Here is a 19,977-nt window from a genome sequence, read left to right as displayed (position 1 = left end):
ATTCCAAGACATTTCTACATCAGCAATCTTATGTATTTAAAATATAAGATGAGAAGGCAGTGTTGTCCTTCAAGCACTTTGAATAAGAAGGATATAAATTACACAAGGTTATATACAACACGAAATCATTTGAAAGCCCTATATATATTTTTATCTTTTCTACATTTTACTTCATTTTTACAATGCATGGGAGCAGGGCATAGTATCACTCCAGTTTTCCTAAATGTATGAATACTCACAAGTGCAACAGGAAAATGTAAACATAGGATGCTTCTATTCTAGATAAGAAAACTGGCACAGAAGCCTGGTCCAGATCACTGAAGGCAGCGTTTTCTAAACTGATGCCCTCCAGATGTATTGTGCTACAACTTTCATAATCCCCAGCCATAATGGCCATTGAATTTGTAGTCCAACACATCTAGAAGGCACAAGGTTGGGGAAGGATGATCTAATGAGAAAATATAAAGTAGTTTCCTCTTAACACCAAGGCCAGCTAAAACAGTGATTCTAAAAGTTTTCAGTTTGGGGCCACCTTTCTAATTTACTCTCTGTTTTCAAATCCTTCCTCCAAATCCTGCTCTAATCCTTTATTTGACAGTCATGAATATGGTCCATTGATCTCATTACTATGCATGAGAATCTGCAAACTGGGACAAACAAGAGATTTTAGTATGAGTGCTACTCTTTCTCTCACCCTTCCACCTGTAGACCTTTGAGGATCAACATGGTGCACCTGGCTTTTCTAGGCAATGACAATGAGGACGGAAGCCATGGAGGTCCCACCTTGGTGCCTGAGATATGAAGTGGATGTTGTTCAACAGGCTGAAACTTAATGCAGACAACATAGAAGCAAACCTGGTTAGTTGGGCTGCTGATCCAGGGATAAGGATGACTCCTGTTTGGATAGAGTTGGAACTCCCTTTAGAAAAAACAGATACATAGTTTGAGAGTGCCCCTGGATCCAGCTTCACTCCTAGACTGCCTGAGAGTAGTCTATGGCAGGACAGCATTTGTGCACCAACCATGCCCATTCCTGGAGAACGCAGATCTGGCTATGGTCATGCATGCTTTATATACGTTAAGGTTGGACTAGTGTAATGTACTCTGTGGGGCTGCCTTTGAAAGCCTCTGATGCACACTGCAACAGTAAACATTCTGACCAAAGCCTGTTGTTTAGAGCATGTTATTCCATTCAGCTTTATTGGTAGTCTAACAAGCACTGGTTATGAAATACTTTATAAGACAATGTTTTACTTAGTTTAACTCAATATACAAACATGTTAGTAGTCCTTAATACTGTCACTGTTAATACTGTTTCAGTCGAAATAATACACTGTCTTTTGTTAATCGCACAAGGTGTGGTTTCAATTTTCAACCCCCCTCCCCCCCCAACACACTTCTCAGATGGCAAAAACTAAGATATATGTGCTTAGGTAACAGAGTGCAGCAATATCCAGCTCTCTCTCTAGTATTATTTATTTATTACATTTCTATACTGCCTAACAGCTGAGGCTCCCTGGGTAGTTCACAACAAATAAAATACAACATGATAAAATATAATATAAAACTTAAAAGTTTAAAAGTACCATGTAAAACCAAAGTGAAACCGAACAGCAGTTACAGGCCAGGGAAAGCCTGGGTGTGTTTTTAGGAGTTTGAAAGATGCCACATTATCTGCCTCCCAAACTTTATGGGGAAAGCTTTTCCAGAGGGCGGGTGCCACTACAGGGAAGGCCCACCACTGGGGTTCTTCATGGTTACATCTCTTTCATTTTGGAAAGACCAGCAAGGCGTCCTCTGATGATCTCAAATGTCGCCTGGGTATATATAAAGGAAGGCCATCTGCTAGACATACTGGTCCCAAGTTTTTTTAGGGTTTTGTATGACAATAGCATAACCCTGTACGCGGCTTGGTAGCTAATAGACAGCCAATGCAGTTCTTTAACACAGGTGCTATTTATTTATTTATTTATTTATTTAATTGATTGATTGATTGATTGATTGATTGATTACTCGCCCATCTGGCCGGTCACCCACCCACTCTGGGCGATGTACAACAATAAAAACAGTTTATACAATAAAATTCAACATTAAAAACATCACATTTCTAAAATTACCCTAGCCCACCTCAAATGCCTGCCTGAACAACCATGTTTTTAATGCATGGTGGAAGCTCATTAAAGAGGGGGCATGGCGGACTTCCCTAAGGAGGAAGTTGCACAGAGTGGGGGCCACCACAGAGAAGGCCCTCTCCCTCGTCCTCACCAGTCTAGCTGTCCTGGCTGATGGGACAGAGAGAAGGCCATCTGAGGCTGATCTTGTTGAGCGGCCTATCTGGTGTTTCTGGAGGCGCTCCTTGAGATAGGCTGGGCCAGAGCCGTATAGGGTTTTAAAGGTCAAAACCAACACCTTGAATTTGGCCTGGAAAACAACTGGTAGCCCGTGCAGCTTCTTCAGCACTGGAGTGATGTGATCTTGCCGGCGGCTGCCTTTAATCAGGCGATCCGCTGTGTTCTGCACCAGCTGCAGATTCCGAACCATCTTCAAGGGTAACCCCATGTAGAGCGCATTACAGTAGTCCAAATGAGAGGAGACCAGGGCATGTACTACCGATGGGAGCAGATGGTCAGGAAGGTAGGGGCGCAGCCGCTGTATCAGATGGAGTTGGTACAGCGCTGTCCGGCTCACAGCTGACACCTGAGCCTCCATGGACAGCTGGGAGTCTAAGATGACCCCCAGGCTGCGGACCTGGTCTTTCAAGGGTAACCGTACCCATTCAACACCAGGTCAACATCCCCCAGCCTCCTCTTGTCTCCCACCAAAAGTACCTCGGTCTTGTCAGTGTTCAGCTTCAGCTTGTTCCTCCCCATCCAGCCACTCACTGTCTCCAGACATTTGGACAAGGATTCTACGGCCAACCTTGGTGAAGATTTGAACAAGAGGTAGAGCTGCGTGTCATCTGCATACTGATGATACTGCATCTCAAACGTCCTGATGATAGCCCCCAGCGGCTTCACATAGATGTTAAATAGCATCGGGGAGAGGATGGAACCCTGTGGCACCCCACAAGTGAGAGGCCTTATGTGAGCATAGCTAGGTCTCCCAGCGAGCACCCTAGCTGCTGCATTCTGCACTAGCTGCAGCTTCTGAACCACTCACAAAGGTAGCCCTACACAGAGCAGTAGTCTAATCAAGAGGTTACTAGTGAATGGATCACCATGGCTAGGCTATCCCTATCCAGGAATGGGTGTAGTTGACGTACCAACTGAAGTTGGTAATGGGTGCTCCGGCCAACCCGTGCTTCTGGTAACAAAGATGGATCCAGGAACACCCCCAAACAAAGGACCTGCTCCTTGAAAGGGAGTGCAACCCCATCCAGAACAGGCAAGCACCCCAATTCCCAGACCTGTAAACTGCCAACCCATAGGGTCTCTGTCTTATCGGGATTTAGCTTCAGTTTACTGGCCCTCATCCAAGCCATAACTGCATCCAGGCACTAGTTTAGAACATGCATGGCCTCTCCTGATTCAGATGTAACAGAGAAATATAGCTGGGTGCTGTCAGCATACTGGTGACACCTTGTTCCAAATCTCCTGATGACCACTCCCAACGGCTTCATATAGATATTAAATAACATTGGGTGCCCTGTGGTACCCCCCAGTTCAGTTGCCATGGGGCTGATGTGTAGTCGCCCAATGCTATTCTTTGGAACCGACCCTGCAAGTATGAATCGAACCACTGTAGAACAGTACCTCCAACTCCCAATTCACGGAGGCAGTCCAGAAGGATACTGTGGTCAATGGTATCAAAAGCCACTGAAGTGACAGGGTCACATTCCCCCGTCTCTTTCCTGAAGAAGGTCAGCCGTCAGGGCGACCAAGGCCGATTCCATCCCAAAACCAGGCCTGAATCCAGACTGGAATGGATCCAGATAATCAGTTTCATTCAAGAGCACCTACAACTGAGATGCCACCACTCTCCCGAGCACCTTACTCAAGAACGGGGTGTTTGCGACTGGACAATAGTTAGCACAGATATCTGGATGAAGGGAGAGTTTCTTCAGGAGTGGTCACACCACTGCCTCCTTCAAGGCAGCAGGGACCATCCCATCACACAATGATGTGTTCACCACTCCCCTGATCCATCCAGTCAGCCCCTCATAGCTAGCTCAAATAAGCCATGATGGGCAAGGTTGAGAGAGCATGTGGTGGGTCGAACAGATGCTAATTTAATAGCTTCAGCTCAGCACCAAACCTGGGTCAATGTTTGGAAAAATGAGTCCTTATGCTTCCTGTTGCCCACCATGGGAAATCAGGAAAAAACTAACTTTTTTCTCTTGGTCAGAACTAGATAATAATTTCAGGCATAGTAGCCCCCTAGAAGGGGATTACACCTGCCCAAATGTCAGAAAAATAGGTGCAGGGTTTATATTTTGATTTTCGTTTAAAGGGAACTGCCAATAGCATTTTTATTCCTTGGAAAAATTGGATAAAAATTTCAGGATTCATTGCCTCATCAGAAGAGATCATGTCTGTCAAATTTCAGAATGCTAGCCACAAGGGTTTTTGTGCAAGGGTGGTCTTGACATTTTGAGGTCTCCCAAAGAGGACTTACTTATCTCCCTATGTTCCTTGTGGACCATTGTTCTGAAAATTACAGACAGCCTACAGTTGTCCCTAAGTAAGAAACCAGCAAAGTTTCAGAAGGATAGGTGCAGCAGTTCATGTGGAAGGGGAGTTCTCCAATTTGGGGGAGGGAGTGATTTGCTTTCCCTTCCATTCACCCCTTCCCCAATGGTTTTTGGATAAATTTGTATGAAAATGCATAGGTCATTAGAGGTGTCCCCCAGGCAAGAAACCTGCAAAGTTTCTGAAGGATATACATGCATGCAAATTTAGAATTACTAGAATTTATTTACATTTCACCAATGTTAGCAGGAGGTGGGAAGGTGCTATTGCACTCATGTCCTGCTTGTGGGTTTCCCATGGGCATCTGGTTGGCCACTACATGAACAGAATGCGGGACTAGATGGACCTTGGTCTGATGCAGCACAGTTCTTCCTATGTTCTTAAATATAGAGTGCCTCTGAGCATGTGCAGAATGTTTTTCTTTCACCACTGAGCACTTACATTCTACCAATTCTATTCCCCTCCATGCAACCATCCTTCCTCAGCCTAACATCCTCCAGCAACTCTTCACAAAAGCAGATGTCTTTTTGCGCAACTCCTCTCTACCTCCTCCTTGTTATGCACAAGCTCTCACTGTATCTTCCTCCCCATAATTTCATTTGTGCCAAAACTTCACCAGGATTCAGCCAATGAGTCTGTTTTCAAAACTAGGGCGACGTTATGGAGAAACTCTGAGCATGTACTAGGTGCCTTTCCCTCACCGCTGAAGCTAGAGTTCATGCAAAATGAAAACACACACACACACACACACAAATGACAAAACATGCATAGGACTGAGCTGAAAGGGTAGTCAGTTCATTAGATCTAATTGGGCAGGCACTGTATTAAGCCTGTAGTACCATGCTCGCAACTCAGGACTTATTTCTGAGTAAACATGCAGAACATCAAGGTGCAAACCTCTCTGCAAAAGTAACTTGTGCTGGACTCCTATGCACACTTCCCCGAGGGTAAGCGTCATTAAACATAATGGGACTTCTGAGTAGGCATACATAGGATTGCATAACTGAGCAGTACTTATCTCCTCTCCACTTAAAAAACAAACCCCAAACTCCTATTTTTTTTAATTAAAGCTTTCTGTTGATAGGAACATAGGAAGCTGCCTTATACTGAGTCAGGCCCTGGGTCCATCTAGCCCAGAATTGTTGACACTGACTGGGAGCAGCGGCTCTCCAGTTTCAGGCAGGATTCTTTCATAGCCCTACCTGGAGATGCTGGGGATTGAACCTGGGACCTTCTGCATGTCAAGCATGTGCTCTGCCACTGAGCTACAGCCCTTCCTATTGCTGTATAGGAACTGACAAAACAGTCCGAGATTTGTTTCTCTGCGACCATGTGAACCCACTCTTCTCAAAGACTTGAGTGAGGAGAAGGAGAAAAACCAACCATCTCGTCTGTCTGTATAAAGTCAAATACAGTTCAGAACTTCTCTTGCCCACCGAAGAGAATTCTCTTTAAGAATTCCCCAAGATATGCTCTGGGTGGAATAAAGAACAGAAAGGAAGAACAGGATAGGGGAGGGAAGAAGGAAAGAAGAATGGTGATTGGAAGTGTGCGCGGGGGTGGGGGGAAGAGAGAATTCCGTAAGTCAAGTGGCTCCTTTCAGAGAGGTAGTACTTCAGGGGAATTTTGGAGGCTGTGCAGGGTTTGCAAGGATTGCATGTACTTATGAGTGAAGTGGCTGAGGGCTTTTTCTAGCTTTTTTAAAACTGTAGAACCTATTTAAAAGCCCCAGCAGTTTCTCAATCATGATGCCACATAGTCCTAACCCTCCCTTTGGGATTATTTGAGTTCTATAGCTATTTAGGAGAAATTAAAGTGGAGGTGGAGAAAGAAGTTTGTGGAGGCTGACTGGATCCTTTGCTGTACTGAAGCTACTAAACTTCTGCAGAAGCCAAAGTTTCCAGTTTGGGGCAGTAAAATCAGATGCTGTGTGACATATCAATATTTCACATGGAGCAATTTCTTCCCTTCCTTCACCCTCTTCAAAATTTCATTGCAGGCAAGCTCCCAACAGTGGGCATGTAAGAGCAGAAAAGAAAAGTAGGGGGGAGAGAGTTTTTTTGCACCTCAAAAAAAATCCTACACCAGAGATTAGGGGTAGTAACCTCCTAATGGTCACCGTAAACACCTTCTGATTAGGATCTCTAATCCCCTGGGTGACTTGACAGTTTATAGTTTTTGTTTTAGACTTTGAGAAAAGGAAACTTTACGCATGGCTAGCGCAAAAGCCACTAGACCTAACTGTCTGAAATTTGGTAGGTTCGGTCAGCTTTGTAGGGGCTGCCAGGTCCCCAAATTCCATGCATGTATGTGGAAGCCCCCGCAAAATATAGCTCTTTACTTTGACAGATTTTCTTGGAAAAAACAAATTTTACCTGTGGCTAGCACAAAAGCCACTACACCTAACTGTCTGAACTTTGGCAGGCTCAGTCATCTCTATAGGGGCTGCTTGTTCCCCAAATTCCATGCATGTATGTGGAAGCACAAAGAAATTATAGCTCTTTGTTTTGACAGATTTTCTTGAAAATAGCAAATTTTACCTGCGACTAGCACAAAAGCCACTGGACCTAACTGCCTGAAACTTGGCATATTCAATCAGCTCCATGGGGGCTACCAAGCCTCCATATTTCATGTATTTACCATACAAACCTAAAACGTTATGGCAGTTTTTGTTTTCCAATGCAAGTCAATGGGAAAATGGAAAAAAAAAAAAAGGCAATTAGGACAGCTGAAAAGATCAAGGGCACAGCTCGAAAGATCCAGGACCCGTGCCCAGGTAGGCCTATTTCTAACGACGCCCCTGGCTGAAAGGCATCGGGGCACCTTTTAAAGACTGAGAAGAAATATACATGTTTAAGTTAAAAATGAATAAGTTTCTGACTCAGCCTTTAACCTGCTGCCCTCCAGATATCTTGGACTACAACATCCAGTATTCCTGACCACTGGCCAGGCTGGCTGAGGCTAATGGAAGCTGAAAAACATCTGGAGGGCTTGGGGAAGGCTGATCTGACTGATGCCTCCAGTGTTTTCAACCAGGTCTTTGGGGCGGGGATGCTATCAACAGGCCAAAATTTCACTTGACACCAGTGATGTGAACATTTTCTGGAATTTTTTCCAGTGTTTTATTTTTTTGAAGAAAAGCTTCCATTTCATAACTTCATTAGTAAAAATGAATTATGTCAATTGCAGTTTCAGAGTTGTAATTAATGATTTTCAGGTGATTCTCCCTAGCATGTATGCGAGAAAATACATATATGTCATTGACATACATGTATGTCTCAGAGTGAAATGGAACTAATAAGTAGTGACAACAAAACTGAAGGTACCCCAACAATCTTGGTGGAAGAGAGTTGAGCTCTGTTAAATAAGAGATAAGTGGTTCTCAGCATATCATGCAGTTCTTTGGGTAGCTAAAATTAATTAATTAGTGTGTCAACAGTTTTCAGTACCTTTGCGTTTTATCCCCTTAAATATAAACAATGTAAGAAAAGTACATGCTATTGCCTTTAAATTTTTACAAGTATTTCAATACAATTTTCTACCTGATGTAACATTTAAGGGTACAATCCTATGCATGTTTAGACAGAAATAAGTTCTACAACTCCCAGCATCCCTCAGCCAGCCATTCTGCATGCTGGCTGGAGAATGCTGGGAGTTGTAGAACTTATTTCTGTCTAAACATTCATAGGATTGCATTCTTAATCACATTAAGTGTGTTTGAATCTCCCCTCCCTGATACATTTCAGGTCAAATACTTGTGGTGTACTGGGCCAAAAATTAACACTGGTGTTAATTGTGTTTAGTGTTTTAGTTTTTTAGGAGTACTTTTTAAAGCATTTTTGTTTATTAAACACAAGGAAAATAAACAAGCTAAATTAGCTCTCTCTAGGGCATCAGAAAATTTCTGATGCAAATAACTCTGTACAAATTAATCTTTATAGGAAATTTTTCTGATGCAGACTGAACATTTTCCCATGCAAAATTTTCCAGAAAAGCCACATCACTACTTCTTGTCAGATGCAAGTAACTAAGCATTCTTAAAATAACTCTCTGGATTCCAACCAATAGTAAATAGTGAGGTGCCACTTGCTAATGAACACAAGAAGCTGATACAGTCTGGTATTTGCCTGTATTTTCTTAATGTATCTACATGCACCTATTCACTAGTATTTTACTCTTCCAAGATGAACGTTTTTAGTAAACAAACTAATTGTTAATAAGCCAAAAGCAAACTTCTAGTTTTAAATAAACAGAGAAAAAAATGCTATTATGGAGCTGTCTATCTATGCTATCTATGGCAGGCAGATAATCAACCTCAACCATAGTCCTGAATCTGGAAGGTGAAAAACAGGGAGATCAATGACATATTACAGAGGAAATGCAGGGTTCCATATTTTTGTCATAGTATCAATGCATGGAAGTACTAGTCAGCTGTCTTTAAAAGGTCTAGTATTTTACTGAAATTGTTTTTAGCTGTTTAAATTGTTCTAATTTTTGTATATTGAAATTTTATGCTGTATTTTATTATTTTGTATCTGTGGTTGTGATTTTGTGAATTGTTGTGAACTGCCCAGAGAGCTTCAGCTATCGGGTGGAAATGAAATGAAACAAAGAAGAAGATGGGTGCTTAACTCACATGCCTGCTGGCTCTGCCTTGATAGGTCATCTAAAATGTTTCCACCCCACCGACATCAAGAACAGGAAGACAGCCAAGCTGGGGGAAGCACTCTTCTTTTGTTTCTATCCCCCATCCCCAAGTTTTGGCTAACATATGTAAATAATGCTTAGTGTCCTCAGCATGGAGCAATTAAGATTCGACAACATGTGGATTAACACTGGCCACAATTTTATTGGCTACAGTTTACATAGAGTTTATCATGGCACAGGGCAACAATCCAGCTTTCACAGCTCAGCTGTTGTCAGACCAATAACTTAGCCTGCATACTAGGAAAAATATTAAGGGGCACCCAAGAGCTGAGCAAAAGGGAAAGGTTCTCCCTCTGGTCCACACAAAAGTCCCATTGGCTCAGCTGATTGGTCCCTGGGAAGAGCTTGCAACACTATGTGGTAAAGCAGCAGCCAGATTGTGGCACTGTCCAGCCATGCTGGCTACACTGCTCCGCCCCTGATGACAGTACAAAACAGGGGACCCAGTTAAGCAGCAACTAGGCCTACCAGTACAACACATACCTCTGGCCTACAAAAAACTATTCTGCAACTAATACCAGCTATCAGGCTTAAGAAAAGAGATTACTGGCACCTTAAAAAAAAATCATAGTCCCCATTTCCTAATTACGTGTGGAAAAGACGAGAGCGACACACACTTTATACACAAACTTTCTAAGAATTCAATTACACGCTTTTCCTTTCCTTACTGTCCTTGCTTTCTATAACAAAATGCACAGCCTAACTGTGGAGTACATGAAAAAAAAAGTTGTTATTTGCACCTCAGGAAGTAATTGGGTATCTCCCACCAGCTGTTTCTAATCAACTACAAAGGCCTGCCCAAATCCTTTCATAGAGAGGGTCATTCCCTCCTCTTTTCCATGTATTCACAAGAAGCAATTGGTATAATTCAAGGGCACAGTTAACAAGCATTATGATTGTAGTGCAGCAAGGGCAGCAGGTATGTGCAGAAAATTAAGGAACCCTTTCATCTCCATATTTTATTAGTTATTTATTTTTATTTATTTATTACGTTTCTATACCGCCCCATACCCGAAGCTCTCTGGGAGGTTTACAAAAATTAAAACATCAAAATACAATATACAAAGTTTAAAAGCCATTTACATAAAAACATATGGACAATATATACAAACAATAGATAACTAAAAACAACTTTGAACTAAAAACAATTTAACAAAAAAAAATCCAACAATAAAACAACACAGCTTTAAAACATTATACAAAAGTGAGCAAAAGGAAGAAGAGTTCTAAAAAGGGAAGCCTTGCCGGAATAATAGAGTCTTTAATGCCCGCTTCAAAACCTTCAACAAGGTCAGCAGGCGCATTTCAACTAGGGATGTCAGAGAATTCCACCACGGATCTCGGTGAGGCTGAATGCCAGTGCATTCGGCCCCCCGAAATCCGTGGCGGAACCAAGCCCCCGCCCCCCCAACTCACGAAAGGCGCGAAACGGAGCACTTACCTGCTGCCGTCCGCGCTGACTTGCTGAATGGCGGCCGCCCTGCTATTCGCTCCTTCATCATAGCAGTGATAGGCTATGTAAATACTTACGTAGCCTATCACAGCTAGCGCAGGGATGCCTTTTGTGTCCCTGCGGAGGCCGTGATAGGCTATCTAAGTATTTACGTAGCCTATCACGGAAAGCCAAAAAAACCCCACACCGTACGCAAATGGCAGTGGATACGGCAGCCGCCATTTGCGTTCCCTATTTTTAGCTGTTTTAGCCTACGTAAATATTTACGTAGGCTATTATGGCGAAAAAAAGGGGAATGCAAATAGTGTAGTATTTGCGTTCCTTTTTTTCCCGCTGTAATAGCCTACATAAATACTTACATAGCCTATCACGGCAGCTTCACAGGCGCAAATGGCGGCCGCAGCAGCCCGTCCGTGGCCAGAACTCTGGCTGTGGACGGCCCTGGCCAGCGGCTCCGCAGAGCTGCTGCAGAGCGGAGCCAGCCCAGGGAGGATTCCGGGGGGAGGGACGGAGCGCCTTCTCCCCACCACGAATCCAAGCTGCGAAAAGGTAAGTGACTTTCGTACATCTCTAATTTCAACCGGCAGGTCATTCCACAACTGAGGGGTGGCAAAGGAAAAGGTCCTCTTGCTTGTGGTTGTCAATCTCACATTAGGCTGCCACAGAAGATAGCCCTCAAAGGACCTTAGGTGGTGGACTGGGACTTAGGGGAGAAGGCGCTCCCTAGGGTACCTTGGACCTAGGCCATATAAGGCTTTAAAAGTAAGAACCAGCACTTTATATTTTGCTCTGAAACACACTGGCAGCAAGTGGAAAGATTTTAAAATTGGTGTAATATGGTCTCCACGGGATGTCCCAGAGACTAACCTGGCTGCCGTATTTTGTACCAGTTGAAGTTTCGGAACTAAATATATAGGCAGCTCCAAGTACTGCGCATTACAGAAATCAAGCCTAGAGGTTACCAGGTCCACATGTTCCAGGAACGGGCATAGCTGGCATATGAGCTGAAGTTGGTAACAGGCACTTCTCACCGTTGCCTCCACTTGGGGTGCCAGGAGCAAGGTTGGGTCAAGAAGGACCCCAAACCTACCAACTGGCTCCTTCAGGGGGAATGCAACCCCATTCAGAACTGGCTGACATACCTCAATACCTGAATTAGGGCTCGTCACAATGAGCACCTCTGTCTTGCCTGGATTCAACTTTACTTGTTCTCCCTCATCCAGCCCATTACAGACTTCAGGCAGTCATTCAGAGGAGTTGTACCTTCCTTAGATAAAGATGTTCAGGAGAAATAGATTTGGGTATCATCAGCATACTGATAACACCCAGCCCCAAACCACCTGATGATCTCTCCCAGCAGTTTCATGTAGATATTAAACAGCATATTTTAATGCTGGACTGCTTCCAGTTCCAGGTGCCATGTTACTTTCACAGTCAGAGGTACCCATAGCAGTAAATAATGATTCCTAAATCCTAGACTACTGTCCTTACCCTGTATATACCTATGCTAAAGTTTTGACAAAACCCACTGGATGGGCAAACACATATTATCCAGCTGTGTAAAATGGTCAACACCAGAATACCATTGTTTGAATTGGATAATAAAGGTCAAGGGCTAGACACCATATGCCTATCTCCTCTTCTGGTTCTTCTTCTAACCAGGTGGTTCCTGGCTGCCTTACCAGCTTGCCCTCAGGTCTGGTGGTGCTGTTGCTGAATGCCATGTTGCACCTCTCCCAATCTCCCTCATCCGTAATTTAATTATGCATGAGAGGGCCGAACTGGTGTGTATTACTGAGACCTGGGTGGGGGAAGTGGTAGGGGTTAGTCTCTCACAGCTGTGCCCTAATGGGTACTTGGTGCAGCATCAACATAGATTTGAGGATCAGGGACCAGGGGGTCGCCATGGTCTACAAGAATTTCATATCCCTCTCTAGGCTTCCTGCCCATCTGAGTTCCAATCTTGAGTATTTGTACCTTGTGTTAGGTACTCAGGACAGACTAGGGATTCTGTTGGTGTACTAACCAAACTGCTGCTCTTCAGTCTCGCTGATGGAGGTCTCAGATTTGGTGTTGAGGACCACTAGAACGAGGTTTCTGGGGGATTTCAACTTCCATGCTGAGGCTACCAGATCCAGGGTGGCTCAGGATTTCATGGCAGCCATGACAACACTGGGGCTATCTTAACATATTATCAGCCCAACACATGTAAGAAGACACACGCTTGATTTGGTTTTCTCAACTGGCAAGATGATGGTGATCTGAAAGCAGAGAACTAACATCTTTCCCACTGTCATGGTTGGATCACTTCCTACTGAGGTTTCGACTCTCAGTGACCTTTCTCCTCTGCAAGGGAGGAGGACCCATTAAAATGGTCCACCCACAGAGGCTAATACATTCCAGGGGGCTCAGGGGGATTTTCTTGCTGGTATGGCTGGTGCACCTGTTGAAGCTCTGGCCACTCTCTGGAATGCACAGTTGACTCGTTCAGTTGACAATATCGCTCCCAAGTGCCATCTCCCTCTGAGCAGAACCTGGGCACTTCCTTGGTTACATCTGAGCTGAGGGAAACAAAGGAAGAGGGAAGACTGCTAGCATGCAGGTGGAGGAAAACTTGTTCCAAGTCCAACCAAACACAGGTTAGATTTCATTATCGAGGCTACTCTGTGGTGGTGATGGTGGCAAAAAGGGAGTTCTTTCCCACCACCACTGCATCTTCTGTGTCATCCAGTGGAGCTTTTCCAAGTGGTTCACGGCCAGCTGCAATCTGGGCTAGGAAGAGAGATGCCTGAACCTCCAATAGCACACTGTGACAAGTTTGCATGACATTTTGAAGATAAAGTCCCTCAAATCCATCATGTCTTCAACACCACAGTTATGAACTTCTATTAGTAGAGGGGTCCAGAGCACTGTCTGGTACAGTTTTATTGGAGGATTTTAAGTTGTTGTGGCCCAAGGATGAGGACAAGGTGCTTGGACAAGTCCAGTCAACCACCTGTGTGCTTGACCCTTTCCCTTCATGGCTTATTACATCTAATAGGGAACAAATGTCCAGCTGGGTCCAGGAGGCCATAAATTCTTCCTTGAGAAAGGGTGGTACTGGCCTCTTTAAAGGAGGCAGTAATTAGGCCATTCCTGAAAAAGCCTAACCTGGACCCGGATGATGTTAACAACTATAGGCCAGTAGTCAACATCCCCTTCCTGGGCAAGGTGCTTGAGCGGGTGGTGGCTGGACAACTTCAGGCACTCTTGAATGGAATTTATTATCTAGACCCATTTCAATCAGACTTCAGGCCTAGTTTTGGAATGGAAACTGCCTTGGCCTCCCTGTGCATGACCTTTGCAGAGAGAGACATGGGGACAGGCTTTCGATACCATCGACCTTGGCATCCGTCTGGATAGGTTGTCTGAGTTGGGAGTTAAAGGCACTGCGCTGCAGTAGTTCCACTCCTACTTGGATGGCCGATTCCAGAAGGTGGTGCTGGGAGATTATTGCTCTATGCCTTGGGGGGTACTCATAGTTTGGGGTACTCTTGGATCCAGCATTATTACTAGAGGCATGTGTGGATTCAGTGACATGGAGCACCTTTTATCAGCTTAGGCTGATGCACCAACTACATCCTTATCTGGACAGTTATAGCCTAGCTACAGTTATCTGCGCTCTAGTAACTTCTGGTCTAGATTACTGCAATGCATTTTATGTTGGCTGCATTTGAAAAGGAACTGGAAACTCCAGGTGGTCCAAAACAGGACAGCGAGATTGTTAAGGGGAACTGGCCAATGTGATCATGTTATGCCAGCACATTTCCATCTGTACTGGCTGCCAGTCCATTTCCAAGCTCGATTCAAAGTGCTGGTATTAATATTCAAAGTCCTAAATGGCTTGGGGGCAGATAACCTGAAGGATCAGCTCATCCCATATATACCTGCCCAGACCATAAGATTGTCTTCCGTGGACTTTCTCCGGGAGCTCCCACCCAATGAAGTGAGGTGGATGGCTACTAAGAAGAGAGCACTTTTTGTTGTGGCAGCCTGGTTGTGGAAACACCTGTCCAGAAAGGCTTTCTAGTGCCTATGTTGTGGTCTTTTCAGCATCAGGTGAAGACCTTATTTCCCAAGGCATTTTAGGGTGCAATTCTATGCATGTTTAGACCTGGCTGGGGAATGCTGGGAGTTGTAGGACTTTTTCTTGGTCTAAATATGCAGAGGATTGCACCCTCAGTCTTTCAATTTCTGTTTTAAATCTGTTACTGTATTTTAAATCTTTGCACTACTGCTCGGTTTTATTTTGGTTGTTATTTTTATTTCATACTATAGTCTTAAACTGTTATATTTTATTATGTTGTATTTTATGGTTTTAATTGGTGTGAGCCACCCAGAGAGCTTCGGTTATTGGGCAGTACAGAAATGTAATAAATAAAATAAGATGTTTGTGCTAGTATATAACTCAACTCAGCAAGCCACAACACCCTGTTGTGGTCATTTCAAACTATAAGTTCAAAGCCTGTGGCACAAATAACTACAATTCATTCATTGATCAAAAAACCTGCTGGTTTTTTTTTTGTCTTATGAAGCATCTAGGCCTTACTAACCTGGTTCACACGATCACCATGGTGGGTTGCGGCACCTGTGGGTGCCATAGTACTGAGTCAAGCCCCCACCGCAGCTTCTCATGTCATCCGAACCCAGTGAGGGTGGCTTGTTGGGGTGATTAACAAACCACCCCACAGCCCTATGACTGGCCATGGGTTCTGGGTTGTTAACCAATCCAACAAGCCACCCTGGGCTGGCACGCAACTGGCAGGCCCAAGATGGTTAATAAGCCACCATGGTGTATTAACCACCCTTGAGTTGTTACAGTCTAACCCATCTGAAGGGCACCAGGTTTGGAAGGGCTGGTTTAACCCATTGTGCCAACTGATGCAAGCAACAAACAAGCATGTGTCAACTTACAGGAGGATTTCTGTAGCAAGACAGTAAGGCTCAGATGTTTCATAAGGCAATAAAGGACCAAGACAATGTGGACCATCTTTGCTGGTCCCAGGCACTCCATCCTCCCCATCTGGATTTGGGCCCGAAAGACCAAAGAAAAATGCATGCATGGAAGGTAAGCACAATTTGTGACACTGCATAACATCGCCACTGACCATGGGCCATGTCAGGTAAGGCATCAGCCTTAGCTTCCAATTTCTTGGCTTTCTGGAGCTTGACCCAACATGAGATAGCCGTAAAACTGGTCTTAAACCAGCAGAGGTTTTTTTAATCATTCAATATCCCTGATTTTTAAAAAGGAAATCTATCATTACAGTGTTCTCAAAACACACATATACACAAACTAAAAAACAAAATAAGTCATTAACTGGGTAGATGTGTACAAATGAATAGATCTGTCCCTGTATGTTCAGAAAGACTTACAGCAGAGTAAGTCTGCACAGGATTCCAACATAGCTTTATCTTTTTCCTGCCTTACTTCATCAGTTATCTATCAGGCAGAATACTTCATCAGGCAGAATGACTCCCTCAGCCCTCAAAATTACCTCACTCTTGTCTCAGTTGACAGTTTCTGCTACCCCTCCCCCACTGTCAGAATGCTCTCAGGAGAAATGCACTGTGCAAGCTTGACTTATGTCAAGCACTGGGGTTCTAAAATCTCAGGGAGTTTCCACAGACAGAGTAGGTTGTCTTTAACAGAGTCGATTTCATGGGTAGAGTGCAAAAATAACAGCAAGGGAAGGGAGCAAAACTAGAGGGCTCATTCCCATTCCCACTCTGTGCATGTAGAACTTACATGTGAGGAGAATGACTGAATAGGGCTAGATTCCCACAACCATCTTAATGACCATAGAGCATGAAGCATGGTCCTTCCACATCTTTTTCCTACCACAAAGAAAAGCAAAGCAAAGACTGGGACCTTTACACTGCCTTTCTGCCTTCAGAAAGTGAGCACTTGGGCTCCAATCCCCGTATTTCCTTTACCTATCATCCAAAGGAAGATCAGGGACTTTGTGCTGCATTTCTGCTTTCAGAAAGGCCACATGAGGCTCTGATCCTTCTGCTCCTCCCCTTGTGCATTCCACCCACCATCCAAATTCCAAGGATCGAACTATGTTACTTTAAAGTAGTTCTTCCCCATTTTTACTCAAAAGTAAGCATATGGAACTGAATATGAATCAGGACTCTAGTGGGGGATAGTGGGCTTTAACCCTTTGCATTACGCCTTCAATTTAGATTATAACTGGATGCCTTTTTCACCATGTAAATTGGAAGCATAGGGGGCATGATCCAGATTAGGACCACAGTGGGGGGGGGAGGTTAAAGTGTCCCCCGCATGCATCCCCCCACACACACATACATTAGGGTCCCAATCTGTGTAGAAATGTGTAGCCTGACCTTGTGAAGTCACATTCCATAACTAAATACAGAATATTTTAAATTTTCTCTGCAAACCCCTTTGAAAACATTTGAATACTGGGAGCATTCTAGCATTAGAATCAAACTGAGCATGCACAACTTGTGTGTAGTAGTTGTGGCCATAGTCTATAATGGGGTAGGAAAATCTTAACTTTTGAACTGCTGCTCAGAACTTCACCAAACCACTGAAACCGCACCTCAACAAGCCTGAATAAAGTATATCAGCAGTTGTCACTAAAATTTGAAAGAAATATGATATGCTGTGCCACAAATTTCAGTAAAAAGGGTTAGTATGTCCATTTTCAGCACTTTTTAACTTGCTGTACCTCTGGCAATTTTTATTGGATCAGTTTGACATGCTGTACAATTGTAGAACTCATAACATAGATTATGGACACTAAGGTTCAAGTTATTAGCTCATTTTTATAGCAACAGAACTATGAAGCTTATAATGGCAGAACCTTATTTGTGTGACTCACCTTAACTAAAGGGGCACCCTGTGCCCTTTTAATATCTCTACTGGCATATTCATCGACGCCCACAAACACGTGAAGACCAGCACTGTCATTACATGCCTAACCCATTTGCTACAACAAATAAAACTCTTAGAACATCAACTATGAGTCACACGAGACATGTCAAGGAATCTCTTGGCTGCTTCAAAACACCCTTTGTTTGGCTCAGTAGTTCTCATAACTATAGAAAAAAATGAGAAGCAATGCCTTTAATTGCAGGAAAGAGAAAGTGAAAGTTTCCTGTTACTTTGATTATACATCTACTTTACAGGATGAAGCATTAAGAACAGCACCCCTTCTCTTTTCTGTTTTCTTTCCCTTGGCCTAATAGCATGTCTACCAATTTAAAAGGGAACAATGCAAAGACTGCAACAGCTCTTTTAGATAACGACATTTGATAGTATTTTCTGTACTTTTCCCTCCCTGAATTTTCTTTCAAATGCCCAGTATTCAATTTAAATTGATCTAGAGCAATGGTTACTTTTTAAGGACACCCTTATCTGTAAAAGCATATGCGGAGTATTTCTCCCCTGAGATCCCAATCCATGGTGTAAATCATCTGCCTACTTTCTCCTCCTCAGAGCTTTACACAAGAGTCCATTTTGAGAGGCCACAGATTCATAAGGACATTAATGTAAAAATCAGGGCCACCAGCCAGCAGACAGAGGTGTATGCGTATGTGTGTGTGTGACTGCTAAACAAACAAAGGGAAATCCAGGAGAAGGTGAACATTTCACTAGGAGCAGCAATAGTGCGACAACTTCGCTCCTAATTACTCTTGTGTATCAAGGGGCCAGAGAGTTGAGCTCGGTTGAACCGGCGCCTCCCTGGAATTGTTTCTGCTTGTAACTTTGTTACGCATTTCTCCGTCCAGGGACTGAAAGTTTCACCGCTTGAGCCGAAGAGACACGATTGTATTTCCGACACACGCAACCTATTCATAAAGCCTTTCTGAGTTAGCAAAGGATTTCCCCATTCCCTCCCCCTGGAGAAGAGGATGTCTGACATCCCTTCGCGTCCTCTCGACCACCCTGACGGGGCCCCGGACGCCTGTTTTCACACATGGCCTCGCTCAGTCGAGAGGGGGAAGACGCCGGACGGTCTCCGTGAGAACAAGCGCGGCCGGCGGCCTCCGAGCGAGCGCCTGCGCCTTCCCTTTGTCTCCCCTTCCCTCACTCACAGGAACAGACAGGCGGCCTCTGCCTTGTTCACAGCCGTCCTTCCCGTATGTCGAGGTCTTCTTACCTGGCGGCACCGTACAGCGAGCGAGAGGGCGAACGAGGCAAGTCGGCCCGAGGCTCCGTTACCGCAGCCTCAACATGGAGACTCCGGCCCTCGGCGCCTCCGTGGCGCGTATGATATCTCCGGGTTGAAGGCCTCGCGCGAAGACAGGAAGAGGAGGAAGAAGCAGGCCGCTTCCACAGTGCGTTCTCCTCGGAGCCCGCTCCTCCGGTCACATGTCCCTTCGCGGCAACGGTAGTCGAGCGAGCGAGCGAGCGAGCGCCCCCCCCCCACTCCCGCGGAGAGAAAGGCCGCGCAGCAGCACTACCCAATCACCTCTCGCTGCAGAGGAAAAGCGTGACGGTCTGGCAGGCGCGCGGCACTACCCGCCATCGAGACGCAGCCGACCGGCCCCCCCGCCACCCAGAGGCATTCTGGGAAGGTCCTCCAGTTCTCCAGCAGCGCGCGGTGAAGGACTGCACCGGGTGGGCCGGGGCGGAGCGCATGCGCAAAAGCAAAGACCGTCAAAAGAGCAGGCGCTAGCGGGAGCATGACGTAATCCCGAGTTGGAGATTTAGCGACGGGTTGGACGATGAGGGCGCTGGTCCGCGGGAGCTGTAACCCATAATAAAAACGGTTATTCCTGCGCTTAGGGCACAGTCCTATGCACGCTTAGAGAGAAAGAAGTCCTACAACTCCCAGCATGCCCCAGCCAGCTATCATGGCTGGGGCATGCTGGGAGTTGTAGGACTTCTTTCTAAAGATGCGTAGGATTGCGCCTATAACGCATGTGAAACGTGGTCACGCATGTGAGGCTACGGCTAGCCTTAGTTGCGAAGTCACGTTCTGGACTGTCGCTGCGAGCCCCTCTTCCAAGGGCGCGACGAGCTCCCCCGCCGCCCCGAGTGCATTCTGAGTGGCTTGCCCTCTGTGGAAGGCCGGGCTGCTCTCATGAGAAATAAGGTCACGTCCCGAGTTTGAG

General features: G+C 44.9%; 1 protein-coding gene across 14 annotated transcripts in view; it reads right to left on the bottom strand.

Moving 5' to 3' along the window:
- The window catches only part of SCAF11 (SR-related CTD associated factor 11), a 53,351-nt gene extending 33,938 nt beyond the window's left edge, over positions 1 to 19,413 (bottom strand). For 4 of the 14 annotated variants that reach the window (XM_084810644.1, XM_084810655.1, XM_084810652.1 and 1 more), the window contains exons 1-2: positions 19,020 to 19,413; positions 856 to 919 (exon numbers count right to left, since the gene is read on the bottom strand). The gene's annotated coding sequence lies outside the window, so the exon portion shown is untranslated. Of the gene's footprint in view, positions 1 to 694; positions 829 to 855; positions 920 to 12,874; positions 12,950 to 13,291; positions 13,410 to 19,019 lie in introns of those variants that run through there. The other 10 variants (XM_084810649.1, XM_084810657.1, XM_084810653.1 and 7 more) reach the window with 6 other exon arrangements.
- Between the last annotated feature and the right edge of the window lie 564 nt (positions 19,414 to 19,977).

This window comes from Heloderma suspectum, chromosome 7, assembly GCF_057233095.1.
Source record: "Heloderma suspectum isolate Gila_16-S chromosome 7, 16-S_ref, whole genome shotgun sequence".
NCBI classification, from domain to species: Eukaryota; Metazoa; Chordata; class Lepidosauria; order Squamata; family Helodermatidae; genus Heloderma; species Heloderma suspectum.
This window is presented reverse-complemented; position numbering and strand designations above follow the sequence as displayed.